Below are 22,309 nucleotides of genomic sequence, written 5' to 3' on the forward strand. Positions count from 1 at the left end.
TCGACCACGACTGTCCTATAACATCAACCATCCGATGGGAACTATTTGGTTCACCACCACTGGACCTAAATAATAATATTGGAAATTGGGGAGCGGATTCTTCTTTTTACAAGAGCACATTTCAGGATCAGGATGGAGCACTGACAGGCTCTTGAGTACAGTGAATGTGACACTTCTTGAAGGTTCCTATCCTTCCTGCTAAAATATAGAAGGTTCACACAGAATTGAATAAGCATTAAAATAAATTCTAAAAGACGTAGTAGTAAATAGTAATAGGGATGGTGGAGCCACAAAATCAAAGGACTTACAGAACAATGATGGGTCTTGCTAACCTGCAGTAACTTGTGAATAATACAGGCTTGAATCCATGATGTACTTCTTTTTTTTAATATATATATATATTTTTTTATCCCACAATTTTGTAACCCATTTTTCACCCCTGTGTCAATCATCGAATGTGGTCCTGGGCTCTACACACCCTCCACCAACCTAGTCCCCATATATGGGGGACAAGGGGAGAGCAACGGACTTGAACTCAAGCTTCCTTCATGCCTGAGTGTCCAAGTTGCTCCTTTACACCTGACAGGGGGGAGTTTCCCTGGTTGGACGTAGCCCGTGGAAGGAACACGTTATTCCAACCAGTTCCTTTCCCCTCCATCAGGCGCCCCGGCTGGCCAGGGGGAGGCAGTTTAGTGACCAGGACCATGATGTACTTCTACCTAAATCGAACTCACACACGTTTCTGACAACCCTGTCATTCTGTGTGAAGGATTAGCAGAGTAGGCTCTCCCATGCATGTCCAGGTCCTAATAACGTAATGTACAGTAAACTGTATGGCTTACAAGCTACTGTGTAATGCTCCAAAGATTCATCTTGCATACAGTGGTATATTTATTGTTTTTTTTTAAAGACAAACAGACATTACACAACAAGAACATAATAACAAACAACAACAAAAAAAGAAAGAAAAGAAAAGAAAAAAAAAGCTCAGGCACAACACTATTATAAACAAAAAGATTGAATATACAAAGATATGACAAGGACAATGAACCATAATGACAAGTGGCTTTCGAATTTTGATAGACTCCCATTCAGGAAATACATCCATACAGTACATAAATACATACCGGTATATTAAAAAGGCAGACAATAGTTATCATAGGCACCAAATCATTACAAAAAGAGCAGACCCATGCATGCTCCACTCAAAGGTGGCAACTCAAAGTCCATTATAAAACTTCTAAATATTATGCACACATACAGTACATAATACTATTTAGAAGAGAACATAGGACAGCATCTTCAAAACATGATAATAAAGAATGCCAGGAGGCTATTCACAGCATTCTTAAATGACGAGAGGTATATGAATGAATATATCAGCAATCAAATAGGCATTTGGGCTACTTCTCTCTTTTCCTCTCCGTCTCTCTCTCTCCTCACCACTTGTATTTCTTTAGAGATTCATGCCAGCAACCTTTAGTTCTTATATTCTTTTAGGATTAATGAGAAATCAAGTGGTTGAAAAATGATTTGTCTGCCATTTGCGCAGAGAAATATACGTTTTTGTGGTAGGCTACCATATGGAAAAGTGGCAGATTGCAATTAACGCACATTCACCATATGCCCCATATTATTGTTTTTGAACCTCAATGCAGACAGTTTGAGTCCCTCAAATGTCATCCATATTGAGTGTTATTGTGATGAATTCAGGTGGATTTTGATAGAAATGGGTGGACCAGGTGCCATGCTGCTGGTCAAGATTCTTCCTCCTGTAGCTTAATATCTCCTCCCAATTTGTGTTAACTTCACATATCAGCTTAATGATTATGCTACCTCTCAGTTAAGTTGTTTTTAAACCACAAAATGAGGTCAAGATATTTTATGTTAATGCGTCTAAATATTAAGGACATACCTGCGCTGTCAGTACACCAGAAGATAAGATCAGAAAAGACCCCACTTTAAGATCATCGTGCCCATGGGGGTGAAATAGGCGCACGATTCTTCGGTATTTACTATTTAGACAACATGTTCGCTAGCCAGGGTAAAAATGTGCAGAAGATAGCACTGATAATTGTGCTGCCCATTTGCGCCGTCTTGCGGCAGGCATAAGATAAGACCCTAAGCTGCAAGGAGACAACCTGTATACAGTCCTCAGTGTTCATTTGTACAAATGTAAGGGTGCATTTGGTTACATTTATACACTCTCAGTCTCAGAGTAAAATTAACTCACAACTTTTCCTGCGTGACATCATGAGTATATTTAAATATATACCCAGAATATGTATGGTTTGAGAATAGAAGCGAGCTGTGCCAGACTTGAGGCCCATTAAGATTCAAGCCCTATAACGTCCGAGTGTAAACCTAGCTACAAGTGGAGGATGCAGCTGGGTTGTAGGGACCCCTGGGGCTCTGCTATAGTCAGCCCTGAGATATGTAGTGGAAACACAATGTTAGCCTCTGCCAACACAAATCCCCACATGGCAGCCGATTGAATGAAGCCTGGCCTGGCATGTCCGACGCACGCACGCACGCACGCATGTACGCGCGCACGCGTGCACACACACACACACACACACACACACACACACACACACACACACACACACACACCCCCTGTACACACATGATGGGGCCCCAACGCCACCTGTCAGACGGCTGTGAAATAAGACAACTCACACTCTCCAAGTATTCTGTTATGACAGCAGCCACTTCCACCCCAACACACTTCTAGCATTTGAAGACTCCTGCACTCCTGAGTTACTTGCATGCCTCTGTGTCCCATGTCACCCCACACACATACGCACATGCACACACACACATATGCATGTGCGCGTGCGCCAACACACACACACACACACACACACACACACACACACACTGCACTGCACTGCACTGCACTGCACTGCACTGCACTGCACTGCACTGCACTGCACTGCACTGCATTCCTCACTTGTGTGGTGAATGGTGATGTGTGACAGTTGACATAGCTCAGTGCCACTTGCAACTTTGTATGAGCAAGCCTTAAAGACGGGGCTCTCTCTCTCTGTCTGTAATCGTGTCAATGCTCACAGGAAAGGAAGAGAAGCTGCACTGAGGTGGGCTACAGAGAGATAAAGTATGTCACTAGCTTGTTTTGTTGCAGTGTTCAACTTCAAACACATGATGAGAAGATGGGGCTCCGCTCCATAGCCCTCACCTCTCACAGAAACACAGAGCTGTTTTCTGTTGACTCACCTTCGTAGCTGAAGCAGATAAGAGCAGGACATTGGTACTTTCTTGGCACAATTTGGTACTCGTGTCTGTGTTGCTCGCCAACAATAACTGATTTTCAAGCAGGAAAATGCACCTACAGTACATTGCTGGTTATTTGCATGCATGCACGCACACACGCGCATGCACACACGCGCATGCACGTACACACACACACACACACACACACACACACACACACACACACACACACAAATGACACTCAGCTGACTCTCAATGTTATCCATCCAATTCAAGTCAATTATAGCCTTTCAGGGAGGATGGGGAGGGAGGGTGTCAGGTTGAACATCATGCCAAAATAGACGGAGGAACATGATTCTCCCTCCAGCTTGGGTGTAAAGATTTCTAGTCATGCATGCATGCTGTTTTTGCTTTTAACTGGCCATGTTTAGCTGTTTCTCAATGCTGACTTGCTGAGATACAACACAAGTAGTTATTCAGTTTATAAACTATCTTATATAAAGTAGTTACTCAGCTAAAAACGGCTATGTTTGAACACATTTGTGCCCCTCTGCTTCATTATTCCTTTTTGTATCAGTATCACATCTAGTTGGTGAGTGGTGACACAGAGAGGCAGTGTGCACATCTGGAGTTAACAGGACATCCACTTGAGGACCAGCAGCCATAAAAGGAAAGGGGCGGGCTCGGGGGGCTGGTGTTGGATTTCACAGCGAGAGAACGTGACTGCAATGGTTGCCATTGCGAACGCTGTGCCCAACTTCTCTGCTCACCGAACGCCGTTCGTCGCGTCTCGCCGACGATTTGCCGGAGGGGTAATTTTGCTCAACACTCGTGGCATCCGCTGTCTCGAAATCTGAGAGTCGGTAAACAACTTTGAAAAGAACGGCACCGCAAACAAACGCAGCTGCGCGACTGAACTTCCACCAGCAGCAGCAAGGGGAGCGGGGGGAGGAGTCAACAGGTCCCAGGTATAATGATCCACTTGTCATTGACAGCTTGTCAACATTTGACAGCATGTGTGCAAGCCAGGGCTTTAGGGGAACAAAAACAATAGAAAACAGAACCCGGTGCAATGTTGAAAAAGAAAAGAAGAGCTAGAAATGCTTTTGTCACGCATGGCAGTATTGTTGGTGTGCATGAATCAGAATGTGACAGATTTTCCATGTTGCCATTCATTGAGAGACATGGGACTGAATACCTCGCTTTGGAAACTCGTGTCAAGTCGATACATTGTGACTACTTGAGCGTCGGCTCGGAGGGAAGGACAGGCTGGAGCCATTCTGTGGCAGGAGAGTGTGTTCAATGAATCAATGTACATGTCTGCTAGCCAGCTAGCTTGTAGGCTAATTCCTTCGCTGCATGCACGTCCCCGTTGACTGTCGTTGGCTGAAAAGAAAATGTATTTTTGAAATATTTCGGGGCTGACAGTTTCGTTGCGTCGATTTAATACCAAGGTCACCCCGCCAGCGTGCTGCTCGGTCATTATGTTGCATGATGCATGCATGCAGGGCAGGCAGATCTATCAAAGTGTGTGTGCTGTGTCTGTGCTTAGTGCATACATATACCTCAGACAGCGAGAGAGTGAGAGCTGGTCTTCTGTTGCAAACCAAACGTCAGGACAATGGAATGTGGAACACTCTCTCTTTTCCGATATTATGCGCTGGCAAATTCGATTAAAGTTGGCATGTAGCGTGTTATCGGAGGCTTAACGTGAACTTTGCTCTAGTGAATACGGTAATATTGTAGCGCAATCAATCATTCGGGAGCCCACTTCCTCCCCTCAGAAAGAACGCCGTAAATGGATGAACCACAGCCCTGCATTCTTTGATGTGCTCAAAATATTGAGGTGGAAACTTCATGACCCAAGACAACCCTCTGCTCCTCTCTGTGTAGCAGCAGGCGGAATGACGGAACGAAACCTCAACTCACACGCAAACCTGACAGCAATCTCCCCTAATTTGTTAACACCCCAGATGAACCCCCTGTCAAGATAACGTGGCAATTTGAGGTGTCTTAATCTCACCGTATTAAATGTCACTAGTGTGCGGCGCTGCTACAGTTCCACACATATACCCTGCCTGCAGCATGACAAACCTGCAATGTTGTGTCGTAAAATGTTATCTCGTAAAACCACAAATGAGGCTGCTCACTCCTCCGTGTTTATTACCCCGCAACAAGTTTATTATCAATTTACAACACAGCATTCGATGTTGACTAGTCTGTTACCTTTACATCAGGGCTATGGTCGCTGGTTTTTCGCACTACTGTTATATTTGTATTGAGTTTTGACTCGAGTAGACCTACTGATATGAATGACTAGTACACATTATGGAATTGTTATGATGTAACCATTAACTGGCTATTGTGCTGTAACTGAATGAATATGCAAGTAGCCTATACTCTTAACTGGCAAATGTCAAGATTACATCCTCCAGTGCAGTGCCTTTTAATACATTTCAAGACATTTTAGGCCATTGAAGTGTTTATTTATCAAATGCACATAGAATACAGCATTATTACTGGCAATTAAATGTTTGGACTTTGACCTTTCTTCAATAGTGCAAGATAAATTCAAAATAAGTCAAAAGATTATTATATATAAAAACATACAGTAGGCCTAACACTTTACTTAAAGGTCGGGTCTAAAATGTATTATTACGTGAATGCATTATAATGCACAAATACACAATTAAGGCGTCATAACACTTGTCATAAATGTTTACAATTATGACAACTTATAACAATATAGTCTAGCGACCCCTTACATGTTTTAAATGATGAATATCAACTGTTGCCCTCCATGAGGCGGTTTAGAGTCCCGAAATATAAGAAAAACTGGCTAAAGAACTCTTTTGTACACCAGTCTGTTCTGCTTTCGAACCAAAATCGGTAAACCAAGAAGATATGTTCTATTGTTCTTGTTCCTGTCTGCTTCTGTGTCCTGTAATGTATCTTTTGTAATATATTGTGTACAATATATTGTGTAAAACAAATTTCAGTGAAAGCTGACAATAAAGTTGTATATGAAGTAGCCTATTTTAAGTGCTGGTCATAATACATTTATAAGCTCATAATAACAGCACATTATAACTATTGACTATGACCAGGCAGGGGCAGCACTTATAATACCAGTTAGACGCCCTGAGGGTGAGAAACGACCTTGGCCTAAAAGGGCGAGATCGTGTGCACGCATCCGCCTGGGTGTCGGCAGACTGCTGGGCGAGCACTTCATGGGGGTCAGATCAACATATGGAATTAATTCTGTATTGGCCATATATGGAGCGTGTCTTGAGTGTACAGGGTTTGATGAGGTCAGATCAACAGGAATGTCAGAACAGGAAGGACGGGTGAGGAAGGATTAACATATGGAATGTCAGAACAGGTCAGGTCCATATATGGAGATCTAAGGGTTTGAGGCTCCATATTTGTAGATCTTGGTGATGATCCCGTCTTCTCAATATGGTTATATATGGTACACGCCTGCCTGGCACCCCAAGCTACTGAGGAAACCGTTACAGCAGGGTTAGATGAGGTCAGTGTCGTGATCTTCATATATTAAGATGGCCATATATGGTGTTGTGATGTGTCACAAGGCGTGATGTCACAAGGCGTGACCATGCACATGGAGGTGTAACGTCATGAGGCGTGACCAATATATGGAGGCGTGGGGTGACTAAATGACGGACGGCAGATACAGGTTTTCATAGTAAATGTGACCTATGGTCGCAACTACCTAAACCTTGTTATAAGTTGTTATGCATAATTCTAAACATATTCTAAACAATTTATGAAGCCTTTTAAGCATTATGGACCCGACCTTTCAGTAAAGTGTTACCAAATATGCAATAAAAGTCAAAGATACAAATGTGCAATAAGTCAAAGATCAAGTTATACTCTTAAGTCAAAGGGTGAAATATAGATAGAAAGTGGAACACTGACATGAGCCTCCATGCAATTACAGTATAGGCATGAAAGAGTAGGCTGTAACGTGATTTAAATAGCTGACTGAGGAAAACTAATGTTGCCAAGTGTCAAACTTGAGACGGAGTAATAGCCATGCTGCAAACTCTGCTTTTGTGACGGTGTGCGGTTGTTTTGGGGGGTGGGGGGGAAGATGCCCTTTCCTCCTAAAAGCGGTGACATTCAGAGCAAGATGCATTAGGGGCTTAGTGGCTGAGTGGGATATTTGGTGTGTCTGAGGATTTTCCCACCCTGTCACCTCTTGTATTGGTGTGATTCACAGTTACATGTTTACTTGTGACCATAGCTCAGATGAGCCAAAGTCAGCTACCTGGCCACCTACCTCTCTATGGCAGGGATTCCCAAACTGTGGTGGGTGCACCCCTTGTGGTGCGCAAACGCGCTCTAGTGGGTGCGTGACATGAATAGGGTAATGGCGGTTTTATGGTGTTATTTAGCACGAAGGCCGAAATCCGGTAAACCACTGTTGTAAACAGATAGAGCAGCTGTGGGACTATACAGCAGCTGCATGTCTTTCAGTGCAGTGACATTCTGTGATTATTTGCCATAATCATATTAAAAAATATATAATTTTTGGAGACCGAGCGTTGGGGAATGCGTCAGCTAGGTCAGGAGGTAACAGGGGGTGCACGGCCATTAACGTTTGGGGACCACTGCTCTATGGTATACTTTTAGATTCATTAACCTTTATTAGTGTACGTTTGTGTATATAGCGCTCTACATGGATGACAATATTATTGTGTAAGTCAAGACCCGCTTTTCTTAGTTTGTCCTTAAAGTATACAGTATACTTACTGTAAGTCACAGCCATATCATGATACCTTACAGTAACATCCTGTGAGTGTGATGGATGAATGAACCCTGAGGATTTGACTGTTTATGTTCAACTCGTATAATGGTGCACTGCAATCTCAAGGCTACAGTCATATTGGTCTCAACTCAAGGGCTTAAATATTCAAAATTCATCAACAAATTGCATATTATGATATTTGAGATTTGGCAACTAAGTTGAAGTAAATCTCATGTGTTGTGTCAGCTCTTGATTCAGCTCTTGATATTGAGAATGGGCAGATGGAGCGGAAGGAGTTCGGTGAAATAATGTACTCGCAATGTCGTAACATCAGTGTTATTGATATCTCTAGTCGCACACTGCTCCCTGGCTACATTCCTAGAATTGATTTTTAATAGTTTGTTTATTTCAATGTTGTTTTAATATATATTTGACTAATACCGCTATTTGGATTGTTGGATTCTGAGCTATTATGGGAGTTGTATATGCTATAACGCTGCAGCGTTATAGTATCTTGGTCCTAATGTCTAGTGAGAGGAAGCAAAAATGGAGACTTTTATATTTTTGCCTGGGGATTAGGCTGAAAGTATTGTCTTTGAGACAGTCGGGTCCTCATTGATGAGTTTCAACACGGAGGTTGGTTTCCTCTGTGTGTGAGAGATGCGGGGCCTTGCACGCTGAAGTTCAAGTGTGTCATCCGGCAATGACGCACACACGTCGCCACTTTTGTCATGCTATACCACTGAAGTGTCCCATCCCCCCCCCCCCCCCCCCCCCCCACACACACACACACACACACACACACACACACACACACACACACACACACACACACACACACACACACACACACACACACACACACACACACACACACACACACACACACACACACACAGAGAGATCCCAACCGTCTCCTTCCTCTTCACAGGATGATAGTCAAGTGTGAATGATACTGGAAATGTTCTTTTTTTTCCTCAGCTCTTAAACATTTCAGTGACTCAATAGCTCCTAGATCTGTCATATATTTTCTTTATTTTCTCCGCATTGGGTTGACATTTTGTTTTCTGTTTTTCCTCACAAGCAGTGGAACAAATAGTTTTGCCAGATGAAATGAGAAGATTGTTTTGGAGGACGGTAGAGGGATTGCTCTGTGCAAGATATTATTAGACAGTTCCACATGCCAACTGATTTCTTGTCTGCAGTTACAGTATTAGTTACCATTGTTGACAGGTTTGCTCATGTATCTAGACTCTAGATGCATGAGCAAACCATCATTATTATGCCATAGAATTTCATCGCCCTTCGGGCGGCTCAACTCTACTTTGCGTAAATTGCGTTGCGGCAGCAATGTGAAGAAGGAAATTGCGGGATTTGACGGCCTCCACTTCATGTTCCAGCTTTGTTTTTAAACCCATCATTGTGCCCTTCACATGTAGTAGCGGATAGGGTAAATAGTTTGTGTACTGTAGTGAGGCTCGTAATCTCTGACTGTCGGACACAGCGGAGAGAGAAAGAAAGGGTTGGATAAAGTGTTTGTTCAGTGAAGACGTGCTGGTCTTCGCTGTGTCATAGGAAAGCACTATAGTGTCAGACACTTCTTACCTGTGCCCGGCGACAATCACAACCAATGTGACTGCACATATGTGACATTCCGTTTGGGACTTGCGTGCTGTGTGTGTGTGTGTGTGTGTGTGTGTGTGTGTGTGTGTGTGTGTGTGTGTGTCTCCTAGATTCTAGAGAATTCTTTGAAATCACTTATGTAATTTACTGACGGTAATTATTAGTCAAAGTTAAACATAATGGCCGTTTATATTATATTTTAATGACATATATATATATATATATTATAGGCTAATAATGATTTTTGTCTGTGGTGTTTTTTCTTGATTCATGGCGTGTTACTGTAGATTCTATAGCTCAGCAGGTCACCCAAGTTGTTGAATCATGCAAATTTTATACAGACCGAGGCTAGATAGCTATCTTCCAAAAATGGCACATGAACCATCATCAGTAGTACAGGAGTCAGAGCTGTTCTAAGCGAATGAGCTTCAGTTCATTCAAGGGGAGGAGGAAATGTTTGCACGCAAGATCGCTTGCGATAGACCCAGGGCTAAATTTGGCGAGAAGAGCTTGCTTTCACCAGAGGCAGCCTCAGCGTGTCAGCTGTTTGGTTAGTGCAGGCCCACAGTGGTCTACAGACTCTACACACAGACCACCCTAACCCCCCCACCCCCGACCGTTGTTGACACGCTGGGCCTGACTCACAAGGCAGAGCAGTGGTGGAAAGTAACTAAGTACATTTATTTAAGTACTGTACTTGAGTAAAATTTGTAGGTATTTGTACTTCACTACTTTACGTGAGTATTTCCAATTTCCAATACTTTTACTTCTACTATCTGAGATCCAAATATTGTACTTTTACTCCACTACATTTATTTGAAAACTTTAGTTACTAGTTACTTTGTAGATTTTGATTATCATTACAAAATATACATTAATCACTTCAGCCCTATATACATTTCAGCCATTTGTAAATAGCTGATCTACAATCTCACAATGAGTCGCGATGCGACGCATTGTGAGCTTGTAGATCGGCTATTTCAAAAGATTTGTATACATTTCAAAACTTGAAATGTGAAATTCTGCATATAAATGCTGGACTTTTCCCTGTGACGTTAGTATTTCTATATTGCAGCATTGGTACTTAAAGTTAAAGTAAGTATTTCTTCCACCATGCACTGCTGACTCACAAGCCGTGAGTGTTGGGGCTAAAGCATGGTGGCTGAGTGAGGCTGCACACACTGCACACAGCATAAACCCATCAGGCGCTGACAGATGAGACATGCTCCCCACAATGGCAGGGCACCCAAGAGATGTCACCCAGCACTCGCTAAATGGTAAACACCTCTACCCGGTCCCGACCCACACCCTGTCAGACCTCGACCTGCTGTGTAGATCCGTGTCTGGAGTAGTAAACGGAACCTCAAGTAAAAACTGCAGTGTTTAGAGCAAGAGTTTAATTCTCTGTAATAGGAAGAAGAAGAAGGCAAGCAATCAGATTCTGTTGGGATGGTTGTGTGGTTGTGTTGGTCTTCTATTTGCTGATGTTGTCTTTCAGAATGATCTATTACACAGCAATGTTGCAAGAACATCTTCAGCTAAATGGAGAAACAGTCACTTTATACTGAAGCTACAAATGGAGTCTAGTGGAACTAAATAGTGTAGTTTTACACTAATAAAATCGGCCTTGACCCAAATGAAACGGCCCCAGACTCCGTTAGAATAAGTAGAAATAAATTGGGATATTACAGTGGTTTGGCTGCTGTGCCCAATGACGTAGCCTTTGCCTTAGGGAATGGGCCGAGTGTGGGAAACGTGGGAGAGGAGGAGGGTGGGAGCCGGTACCAGGGGAACACAGCCCAAGCAGAGCAGGCTCAAGGCTGGAAGTGGAGCCCTGTGATGTTGGGATATGGGAGCTCTACTCACGTCGGCTGACGGCTTCTTGACAGTCCTACTCTCGCATACCGATTCCCCCTTCCTGGGTATTCCAACTCATGCAGCCTGACCACGCAAGGGTTAACTCTTCCCGTTCCTTTCAACATTGCCTGCTTTTATTCCTCTCTTTATAGCTTTGATGGTATTAAATAATCTTTACGTGTCAGAGTGCACAGCTCCTCGTCTTCACGTCGGGAGAGAGCAATTAGGTCAGAGTGGGAGAGTTGCTCTGCTTCATCCCAGTCTTAAAGTAGCAGGGTACCTTGCTTCAAGTAACTGTTTAAATTCAGCTCAACCCTCCCCTAGTCTGTGAATTTCAAAGAGGCCCAAGGCTAGTGGGGTTATCAAAGGCACCAAGACAAGGTTGAGAAAAATAACTTTGAATCTCTCCATTGTATAATCTGATAATAAAACCTGGCCCAGAATTAAGCATCAGTTTTGATATTTTAGGTGCCTCTCGGTGTAAATTTGCCTGAAGAATCAGGTCAGGCTTTCTCCCTTTTTTTGCTAATGAGGCTGAGCTAAAGACCCATATAGCCCATTATTATCCCCATTATCGATTTGGAATGCACCTTGAGCTAAAAAAGTGTTTCATTAGGCCTTGAAATGATTACCAGATTTATCTGTAGCGTTTTCAGCTGCTTTAATAGACATATGGGATTATGATTTTGAAGGCAAGGCAACAACAATAAACCGAATAACAAATGAGCGGTTGAGAAGAATAACCATATAAGTCCATACTAATTATCCACAAGTAAGACGCGCAAACGTGGGAAGCAAACGCAGCTCGTAAATTGCAATAACAACAATTAGAATAAATTACGTACGTTTTTTTTAAAGTGTATTTTAAGGTTTTAAAGGTTTTTTCTTTAAGTTTCTTTTAAGGTTTATTTTTATTTATTTTTAAGGTTTTTAAGTTAAGTTTTTGTGTGTGTGTGTCTTTTTTGTGTGATACAGCTGCGCCCTCTGGTGGCGGGCGGGTGGTGTTACAGCGTGACACACACACAGACTGCTAGGTCTCATAGTTAGTGCTCATTGCATTCACAATAACTTCTCAAATATATATGTTTTGTTTTTTGCTTATTTTATGCTTGGCCTCAGATTAAACTAAAGTTCCCCACAACACATTTCCTTGTTTGAGATTGTGTGTCACCATTTGGCGTTTGAATATGTTGCCCTTGTCATGCGGGTTTCATTGCTGCCCTTGTTACGTGTTTCATACTATTTTCCACACTTGTTTTTTTTTTTTTTTTTTTACCTTGGCTTTTATGAAAGCGCCTCAGCCTGCTCGGACAGTCCCCCAGTTTGGCAGCTGACATTTCCAGTGAAAGAGCCCTATTGTGGGACGTTAATCCCCCCCTCCCCTCTGCTCCTCTCCATAAAACAATGGTATCAATTGCCTCTACTGAGTACATCCAGTGCTGTAAGTGAGAGACAGGCTGGCCAGTCCTGTTAGCCAGCCAGCCTGCCAGCCAGCCTGCCAGCCATCCTACCAGGCAGGCAGGCAGGCAAGGCCGTATGTACAAGTAAAATATCTTTATTCCCAGCGATTGCTCTCCACCCCAGCCCACAGATTTCCCCTCTAGGGCAGCTGCTCTAATATTATCTCTCAAGCATGAGAACTAACCCTTAATCGCGGCTGAACTGCCACCTCGGAAATGCACAAATAAATAATGGCTGTGTATATATTTATTTTCCCGGGGCGACTATCAGCGGAGCAGACCGGCGGCTTCATCTCTCTCCCTCCCTCTTCAAACCCCCTACCCCTCAACCTCCTTAATGAATGGCCTCCATTCTATTTTCCTTCATTTTCCCCGAGACACTGCCATTAACTTTGACAGATGATATGTTCTTCCATTGAAACAGTGATCTTAAGCACATTGTCATTGGAAATCGGATTCACACATCCACCCTGCTCTATGCCTCTACTTGTTCTCTCTCTCTCTCTCTCTCTCTCTCTCTCTCTCTCTCTCTCTCTCTCTCTCTCTCTCTCTCTCTCTCTCTCTCTCTCTCTCTCTCATGCGCTTTCTTCTTTCAATTTTTCTCTCTCCTCCCTCCTCCTTCCCTGTGCTCTCTCGGTCAGCACCCAGGGACATGCCGTTAATATTCCTTTTTAGAGCTTCCACCGTACAGCCAGGCTAGTTAACCCTCTCCTCTCTCCTTCTCCTGCCATCAAGCAGACAGCTAGCAGCCAAGACGGTCTCTGGTCAGGCCTGGATGTCTGGCCAGGCAATCTCCTTTTACGCCCCTAGAAAATGCCAATACTGTTCAGTGTCAATTGCAGGCCAATGTCCACTTCTGCATGAGTGACATTACAGTCAGGTTGTTTTTCTATTGGCGGATTGGAAATCCGCTTTATCTTTTACTTGGTTTAGTTTTACTCTGTAAAGTAAGGGGCCTTTTGTACAGCCACATTGTACGTCACCTCACGGCTTTAAGCGTAATTATACTTCACTGAATGATGGTGTAGCTTGCCGACAAGAACTGATCTTTAAGCTAACAATGTGTTGGACATCAGTTCTCGTCGGCAAGTTACGCTATTGTACTACAATACATAAATTAGCCCCCTGGAAAGCTTATGGTGACACAGTGCCCCAGTGCAAAGGGCTCCGTGAACACAAAGTACCTAAAGCAGAGTGACTCCGACAGAACAAATCCTCTCCATTGTCCCCCCACTGTGTGGGCGTGCACCGCAGCTCATGGTGTATTACCCTGATGCTGCTGCTGCCTCAGCTGCCGGGCCACAGCTATCAGTATGAAGTGAACACCATGGTGGAGAGATAATGGTCCTGAACAAAGATGATACTGTAGCTCTCTGGCTGCGGACGCCGCTGCCGACTGCTAGCTCGCCATGGAGAAGCTCAGGCAGGCACATGGCGTGGTTGGTTATTATCATACCGCTCAGCTAGCCGGTGCCAGCCAACGTCATTTAGACAGTGAGCCGCCAATACTTATTCCGTCTCTGCGGGCTGTCACCACGGTAGAGCCCTGCCTGGTGAAGAGCCATCGTGCCAAATCACCGTTATGTTAGAAATGCCACAGAGCAGAGCCTGTTGGGGCGACGGGGTTTCAGCTTTCACAGTTGGAGAGATTAAGCCAAGTTATGACCCCCCACCTGCCTCCGACCACAGAGAAGAACGATGTGCTGCACTTATGCAGCATGTAGCTTTTTCGCCACATTAATATCCATGTCTGAAGTCTCCTTCTCGCTTGCAGAAGCTGTCGCTGCCTTGTGCATAATGGGACTGCACACATGATGATAACTTTGTGGGCAAAGCGTCTGTGGAACACGGCCAACAAGCTAGGTGTTTGCTATGCAACTGGCATCGGCAGTGCATGAAAATGATACTCAGTCAGGGAGACAGGGAGACACTGCCAATGGCGTCAGCTCCTTTGAATGGTTTTGTACTTCATTTCATGTCAACATAACTTCCATTTTTCTTTGCTTGCTTTTCTGTGTGTGTGTCGCTTTTCTGTGTGTGTGTGTGTCGCAGTAATAATTCTGTAACGTTGCACACCAGGCAGCATATGGCTGCCATTTATGATCAACAGCCAGGCAAAGAGGTGACTGGAATATGCAAATGTCTCCATGCTAATGACATTGTAATGTAATGAAGAACATTGTATATGGCCAATAATGAGCTCCGGTTATTGAGCACTGATGGCTCCGTCTCAGCCAGCCTTTTGTTGTTTCACAAGCTGAGGCTTTCTTGTTGCGTTCTTCAGGGCATGCAGACATATGCACTATGATCCCCCCCCCCTCTTCCCGCCCGCCTATCCACACAAACACGCACACACACCTCGACGTAGGCGCACACAAACACAGACCAAAGACACATACACTCTTATTGATTCATGGCATCGGGAGAAAAGCATTGATAAATACCTGGAGTACTCACTCATCGAAATTGCAAAGCTAAATTGGGCAGAACTGAGACAGATGTGGCGCAGTAAATTAAACAAGCAATCTTCCCTGTTGGGTGACAGCACAATGGTGATTAGGGTTTCATGTGAGTTGGCCCTACATTATTTATGGCCGTGCTGTGGGCTGCCTGCAGTTGAATAGACCCACAGTCCATTGACTTGTGCACATTACTGCAGGCCGAGTCGGAGAGAGAGCGAGTGAGAGAGAGCGAGGGGAGAGTTAAAAATGGCTTTATTTCCTCCAGAGGAGTCCCATTTTCATCTAAATGAAGGTGGAAACCCCAAGTGTGTTGTTTTGCAGCCCTGCATGTGTGAAATGTGTTGACTGTGTTCCAGGAGACTGCCCTGCTCCATGTTCCGGGGTGATTTCCACAGGACCTCACCATTCGTACCCATCAGGCACTCCTTGTTTTCTAAGATGACCCCCCCACCCCCACCCCTTTGCCATTCCATCTCCGGCTGGGTTTGGTCCTATATGGTTCTATCTTGCTGCACCACAGAGCAGTGTATCTAATATAGAGGAGAAAAAAGAAATCAAAGACTGAATCAATGAGGCTACATTTATAGGCCATCTTGTAGGGGAAACTTCAGCATCAATAACGGGCACCTGTTAAATTGTGGAAAGCCTATAAAGGAGTTATTAGACATCAATATGTTTTCAAATTAGTTTTATTGATATTATGCAAAACAAAACCTACATTGAACTGGCTCACTACCTGGGCCCTCATCAAACCTTGTACCCTCAAGACACTGCCCACGCTGCCACCCTTAGATCTCAATATATGGAGCTGACCTGTTCTGACATTCCATATTATGTTGATCTGACCTCATCAAACCCTGTACGCTCAAGACACGCTCCATGTATGGCCAATACAGAATTCGGTTCCCCGCCGATCGGTCCAGCTGTGCTTGTTGTGTGGAAATGTGTACCGATTTGTGTGATATTTCGAAAAAAGGAGAAAAAAATTGGCCTATAAAAAATTGTGGGAATGTGCGTTAATCAGACACTGGTTTCATGATTTGAGACATTTTGTTAAAAACGGGCCACTCCTGCAAACCTTGAAAGCCAATCTTAGTCAATTAGGATGGAATATGAAAGATCGGACAGTTTGTGTGATGTTTGGACAAAATCTGTAGGGGTAATATATAAAAAAGTGTTCAGCCTCCTGGTGGCGCTATAAAAGGCACATTAATGTGGTGCAGAGGTTTTTCCTTTGCCTTTTATAGGAGTGTGCATGCACATTTCCTACTCGATCGGTCCAATGTTACCGAAGATTATACTGTACACAGACGGACACACACACACACACACACACACACACACACACACACACACACACACACACCCGTGCAAGGACAAACAGTCAGACAGAGGCGGAATCATAGTTTCGGCCACGCCTTCGGCCTGGTGGAGATAATGAATCATTTGCACATTTGCAGCTGGATCTTTGTTGTATGCTTGACACAAGTAAAGAAGGACATTCATAATTGAGTGTATTGAAACTTATCTTGAGAACACCTGTACTGTTTAACTTGTGACACATTTTCAGTAGTGTAATGTTACAGTAAGTCAGTAAACATCGGTATATGTTTGCTATATTGACAGCTTGAGCTTTTTTCCATTTGCCGCGTTGAAAGAATAATAAGGAACATCTGCTCAAGGATTGCCTTGTACAAGCCCTTGCAAATACAAAGTGTACCATTTTAACCGTTTCCGTCCATCCGACATGTCCACACGTCAGGGAATTATTTCCTTTTTTTATTTTTGAGTGAGCCTCTAAGGCCACCGTACGCTTCGCTCTGCCTTCATATTATATATATATATATAAAGAATACCTCGCATGAAATCGGTTTGTTAAGCAATTTAAGCAATTCTCTTACAATATTTTGGTACACATCAGAAATAAGGCCGACCCCACCCATTAGTACAAAGCATTGTAAGTTTTGTAACAGTGCTTGTAAAGTGGTTGAAGACCAACTGCACATGTATGTACTGTGCATGCAATGGCATACCTACTGTAAGGTATTATTTATTTATTTTACCATATTGAGATTGTATAGTATCTTTCTTTAGCCAATATCCATCCAAACTCGTTATACCCACTGCTGGCCTTGGAAAGTCAATGTCACTTGGGAGAATAACAATCAACTATAGAACGTACAGCTGAGATGAAGCATCCTCGGTGAAAGAGCCCTAGGTTTGTATTTTGAAATGTTTCTATTAAAAACGGATGGGGGGCTAATGGAAATGGAAGGCTTCTAATTGCCTCTGAAAACTGTTTATCTTCTCTCAGCATGTTGGGCAAGGCTTGATAGCCAGAAAGAAGTGGAATGCCAAAAAGGAATGCCGTTGCTCTGAATTGCGTGTGTTGTCCGCTCGCGGCCGTTATCGCTGACATGATTTCTGCCCGCCCGCCCACGCGCTAGTTACGAAAGCATCGGCGAGGATGGCGAAGGCTGTTTTAATTGTCAGATTAAAGCCGTCGTTGCTTTGATGGATGTGTCCTGTGTGAGCTTGTTCTTTTGTAATCGCCCCTTGTGGTTTCATCCCCCCCCCCCCAATGCTGTACAACGGCGCGCGTTCATCCACGGTTTGGACCCCGGCCCGGAGTACCCACTCCCAGCACTGGTCCACTTGTGCAGCGGCACCACAGCTATGTGAGACTGCAGTGGCTCTGTGGGACAGAGAGACACTGTGGGACGGACCAGGGGGGGGGGTGTTCTCTGATAAGATCACGCCAAAAGTTCTTCTCCCTCAGTTGATTCTTTGTCTCTGCCTTCCTCTTCCTCGCAGAATGTCTTGGTTTGTCTTGGCTGGAGTTGCACCATGCCTATGCATGGTGTGACTATAATGACCATTCCACCATGTTGGGTACATTATTATTAATCAGTTTTGTTTTAATTTAGCCTAATCAGTGATTGGATGCATGTTGGATACATTATTATTAATCAGTTTTGTTTAATTTAGCCTAATCAGTGATTCCGTAAATCAGTGATTCAGTAAATCAGTCATTTCTCCCATCCAAAACTGTTCTTCAGCTGCAACTGTTGTTCTGCAAGAAATTAAGCTGAATTGAATATGATCAATGTTACAATTTCAACAATTATGTATTGTGGAAACTAAAATCTATTGTGTGTAACCTTAGGCGGAATGTGCCGATCTGTGGCTTATCCATGTTCAGATGACTCCCATGACTTCAGTCAAGTCCCCCCCTCAACAAAGCATGCACGTGCGCGCACACACACACACACACACACACACACACACACACACACACACACACACACACACACACACATATCCACATCCACCCCCAACCACAACCGCAGCCCTTCCATTCCCCAGCCATTGTTTTCCTATCGAATGAAACTTAATTTTAAACCTCTCTCGTGAAGCATGAAATACAAGCTCTTCTATTGGCATTGGCAGGTATTTAAACGTCTGATCCGATCCAGGCCGCGATCATTAAATCGTCAAACTGACGCAATGTTTCACTGCCGCTCCGCCATGCCAGCATGGCATGTTTTTCCACCCAGGGATTCCAGTATTTGTCTGTGTCATAAACACAGGGGCATCTGGTTGCCAGTAGCGGTCCCAGCCTTCATTTAGCATCGGCCTTTGACGTCCAACTGCTGGCCGAGCTCTTCAGAGGGAAAATACACGGTGCCTGGCTTCTCGTTTAGCAGCTAGCGTAGGTATGATAAATGTAACTAATCACCTATTGACCCTGACGGGTCAAACCTTTGCCCTCTCACCCCTCTCCCTCCCCCTGCCTCCTCTCTGGCTCTGTACCCTGTGGATAGCGTTCAATCTGCACTCTCCAACTTAGAAATACCAGCCAACACCTAAATATGGACTGGCCTTGTTTGCGATCCAGTGTTAGACTTTTTTACCCTCGTCTCGATTTATCTTTTCTGAAATATCTGTTATTTGGCCTTGTACATGCTGCAGTAACTTTGGGGTTGTGAATGTGATTAGATACGGAGTGTTGGGCCGGATTATACTCTCCCCATCTCCTCCATCAGCATTTGCTATCGACCTTCACTTTCTAATATCGCAGCTTATTCTTTTTGTGTGTGTGTGTGTGTGTTCTTGATCTTACTGAGGATATAAGTCGGTGGGAGCAAGGGAGGGGGAGTGGGAGATTATCAGGGCAATCATCTTTGGAGAATTTGAATGCAATACATAGGACGGACATGCACACAAAGAGAAATGCTAGAGTCTCATGGTGACTAGCAGTGTGAAGAATTGCATGGCGGCTTTTGTTCTTTTGAAAATCCACCCGATAATGTCTGTGGGCCTGGCTCCATGCCTGAGCTGGTCTGATAAAAACCTCTTGTCCCCCAGTGCCCGACCCAGTGCCGCGCACACACACGCACGCACACACACACACACACACACACACACACACACACACACACACACACACACACACACACACACAGCACAGTGGCCCAGATTTTCTGCAGTGTGCACTCGACAGCCAAACAGGCTTCTCTCCTGTACAGTCTTTGGAAGTGGATTCCGAGTGCCAGATTCAAGGAGTGTGTGTGGGGTTTCACTGCAACAATAATAGCGGCAACAGGATAATGCCACTCGCACTGTGCTTGGTTTGTTTAGCTTGGGACCAGAGAAAGGCAGCTTGAAGTGTTTTGAAGTGTCCTCAGGAGGCCGATTGAGCCATCCCTTTATATCTGTTGCTCCTTTTTATTATGATGACAGAATGCTGCCAAAACAAGGCTTGACAAATCTACTTTTGTCATGTCTTCACATTGATGGGTGAATTAGGCTCCGATTTTAGTGCCACTTGTATTTTTCTGCTGCTTAAGAATTCGTTCCAAAGAATTGAAAAGGGGGGTGTGGGGGTGAAGGGTGCTGCATTTCAGGGAGTTTCGCTGGGTCATGAGGGGCTGGAATTGTTGGTGAGGCATGCCATGAAGAAGAGATTTGGTCATGGGTGAGGGCCTTTTCAGCATGAGCAGCAACTTTTAAGAAACTGTAAAAGTTAAATCCACTCTTCATTGAACTTTTTACAGAGTAAAGAGTATACATTTGTACACAGTCGGGAGTTACAAATGGATAAATGAACATTGATGATTTGAGTGTCTACGGTACATGAACATATTCTCAAGTCTCTGAGTTCAATAAACAGGATTTTGAATGTGTATCATCTTGGGTAGGCCACCCAGCAGTTTGAGGATACAACAAGAAGTGATGAGGTTTTTGAATGTCAAAATTGAAGGAGACCTCTCTCTCTCTCTCTCTCTCTCTCTCTCTCTCTCTCTGGTTTTACTAGCTAGTAACTGATACTTAGATCTTGATCTGAGGCAGTGGAATGCATGGCACATTGCTTTTGAGTGCCATCTGTGTGCTTGTGTGAGTCTAGTTACAGGCTGACTTACCGCAAGTCAGCACTGCAAGTTCGTCTATAGCCCAAACAAAAGCGGTTTGTCCTGACGGCCTGACTTATTCTGCAAGTAAGTCACAGGGACTGTGACATTTTTAGCCCGCTTTTCTCTATCGCAGATAAATTTGGCTGCTCTAAAGAAGCGTCATCAATACAAAACAGCCATCAATACTTGGTCGGCTCTGCCGGAGGCGGTTGTGTCTAAAAACAATGGGGAGGTGACGGCTGCAGCGTTGGGTGTGTGAATTCAGCACTTCTGAATAGCCATCAGGTTATTGATCCCCCCCCCTTTCCAACGTCGCCATCAATTCCTCTCCTGCCCCGGTCTGTGGAAAGCGAATGCATGTGTTTAAAAAAATAAGTAAAATAAATGCGCCTCCCTCAACCCTCGAAGCCGTTCAGTGGAGGCGGCGCAACGTCCTCTGAAACAGCTTCTGGTCTCTGTTTGGAGCGGAGCCCTTGACATGATCGCACAGAGCGTTTGGGGTGCGATTATGCAATCCATCAGGTTTCTTGGAGACGTCAGTGGGTGTTAATGCGCGGTGGTAATGGCAGTCACTGTGGCCCTGCCGGCGACAGTGATTGTCTAGCAACAGCCTCGGGGGCAGGAATGTCTCTGGGTGGCGTTGTGTACGACAGGTGGCTAGGAGACGCTAATTGATTAATGATGGAGGGGAGGGGGTGTGGGCTTTATATGAGCCCCTCCCTGCAGCCGGACCTGCCGCATAAAGGCCCGGAGCACCACTGTCGCTCTAAATCATCTCCTACCCGGCCAGTAAACCCCGGAAAAACAGTTCGCTCCATTAGCATATGAAAGGTTAAGAGGAGGGGTGTGAGTTTGAGTTTGAGAGAGAGAGAGAGAGAGAGTGTGTGTGTGTGTGTGTGTGTGTGTGTGTGTGTGTGTGTGTGTGTGTGTGTGTGTGTGTGTGTGTGTGTGTGTGTGTGTGTGTGTGTGTGTGTGTGTGTGTGTGTGTGTGTGTGTGTGTGTGTGTGTGTCGGTGAGAGGGCGCACAGGCGCTTTGTCCCTCCATCTTTTGTTGCAGTCCCCGGTCTGAATTAACAGGCTGGCATTATATAGCAATGAATAATGATAACAAAGATGGTCTTATAATAAGGGTCACTCAGCACTAATGAATGATTAACACGCAGCACGAACTAAACCTTTCTGTATTGTGTGTGTTTTGCCCCCCAATCCCCCCCCCCGCCCCCACACACACACACACACACACACACACCAACACAATTTTTTTTTGCCAATGTGCGCTGGCTTTGACAGATGACAGCGCTAGGCTATTATGCTACGAGATGATGTTACATCTCACAAGAAAGCGTGTGATGCCCTGTGCTGAATGCTAAGTGCCATCTCCCCCTGCGCTGCAAGTGGGAAATATTGCAGTAAAACCGAGAGGAACCGAACTGCATATACTGTAGTTCTTTATTTAATTTTTTTACAGTGCACTGCAGAGACAGGAGG

The 22,309-nt window shown here is 44.4% G+C and overlaps 1 protein-coding gene across 7 annotated transcripts in view; it reads left to right on the top strand.

The window, feature by feature from the left end:
• The first annotated feature begins 3,959 nt into the window (after positions 1-3,959).
• Positions 3,960-22,309, top strand: part of raraa (retinoic acid receptor, alpha a) — a 220,865-nt gene continuing 202,515 nt past the window's right edge. For all 7 annotated transcript variants that reach the window (XM_080789391.1, XM_080789390.1, XM_080789389.1 and 4 more), the window contains exon 1: positions 3,960-4,202. The gene's annotated coding sequence lies outside the window, so the exon portion shown is untranslated. The remainder of the gene's footprint in view (positions 4,203-22,309) is intronic.

Source organism: Protomyctophum bolini (genome assembly GCF_963924005.1).
Source record: "Protomyctophum bolini genome assembly, chromosome: 18".
Classification (NCBI taxonomy): domain Eukaryota; kingdom Metazoa; phylum Chordata; class Actinopteri; order Myctophiformes; family Myctophidae; genus Protomyctophum; species Protomyctophum bolini.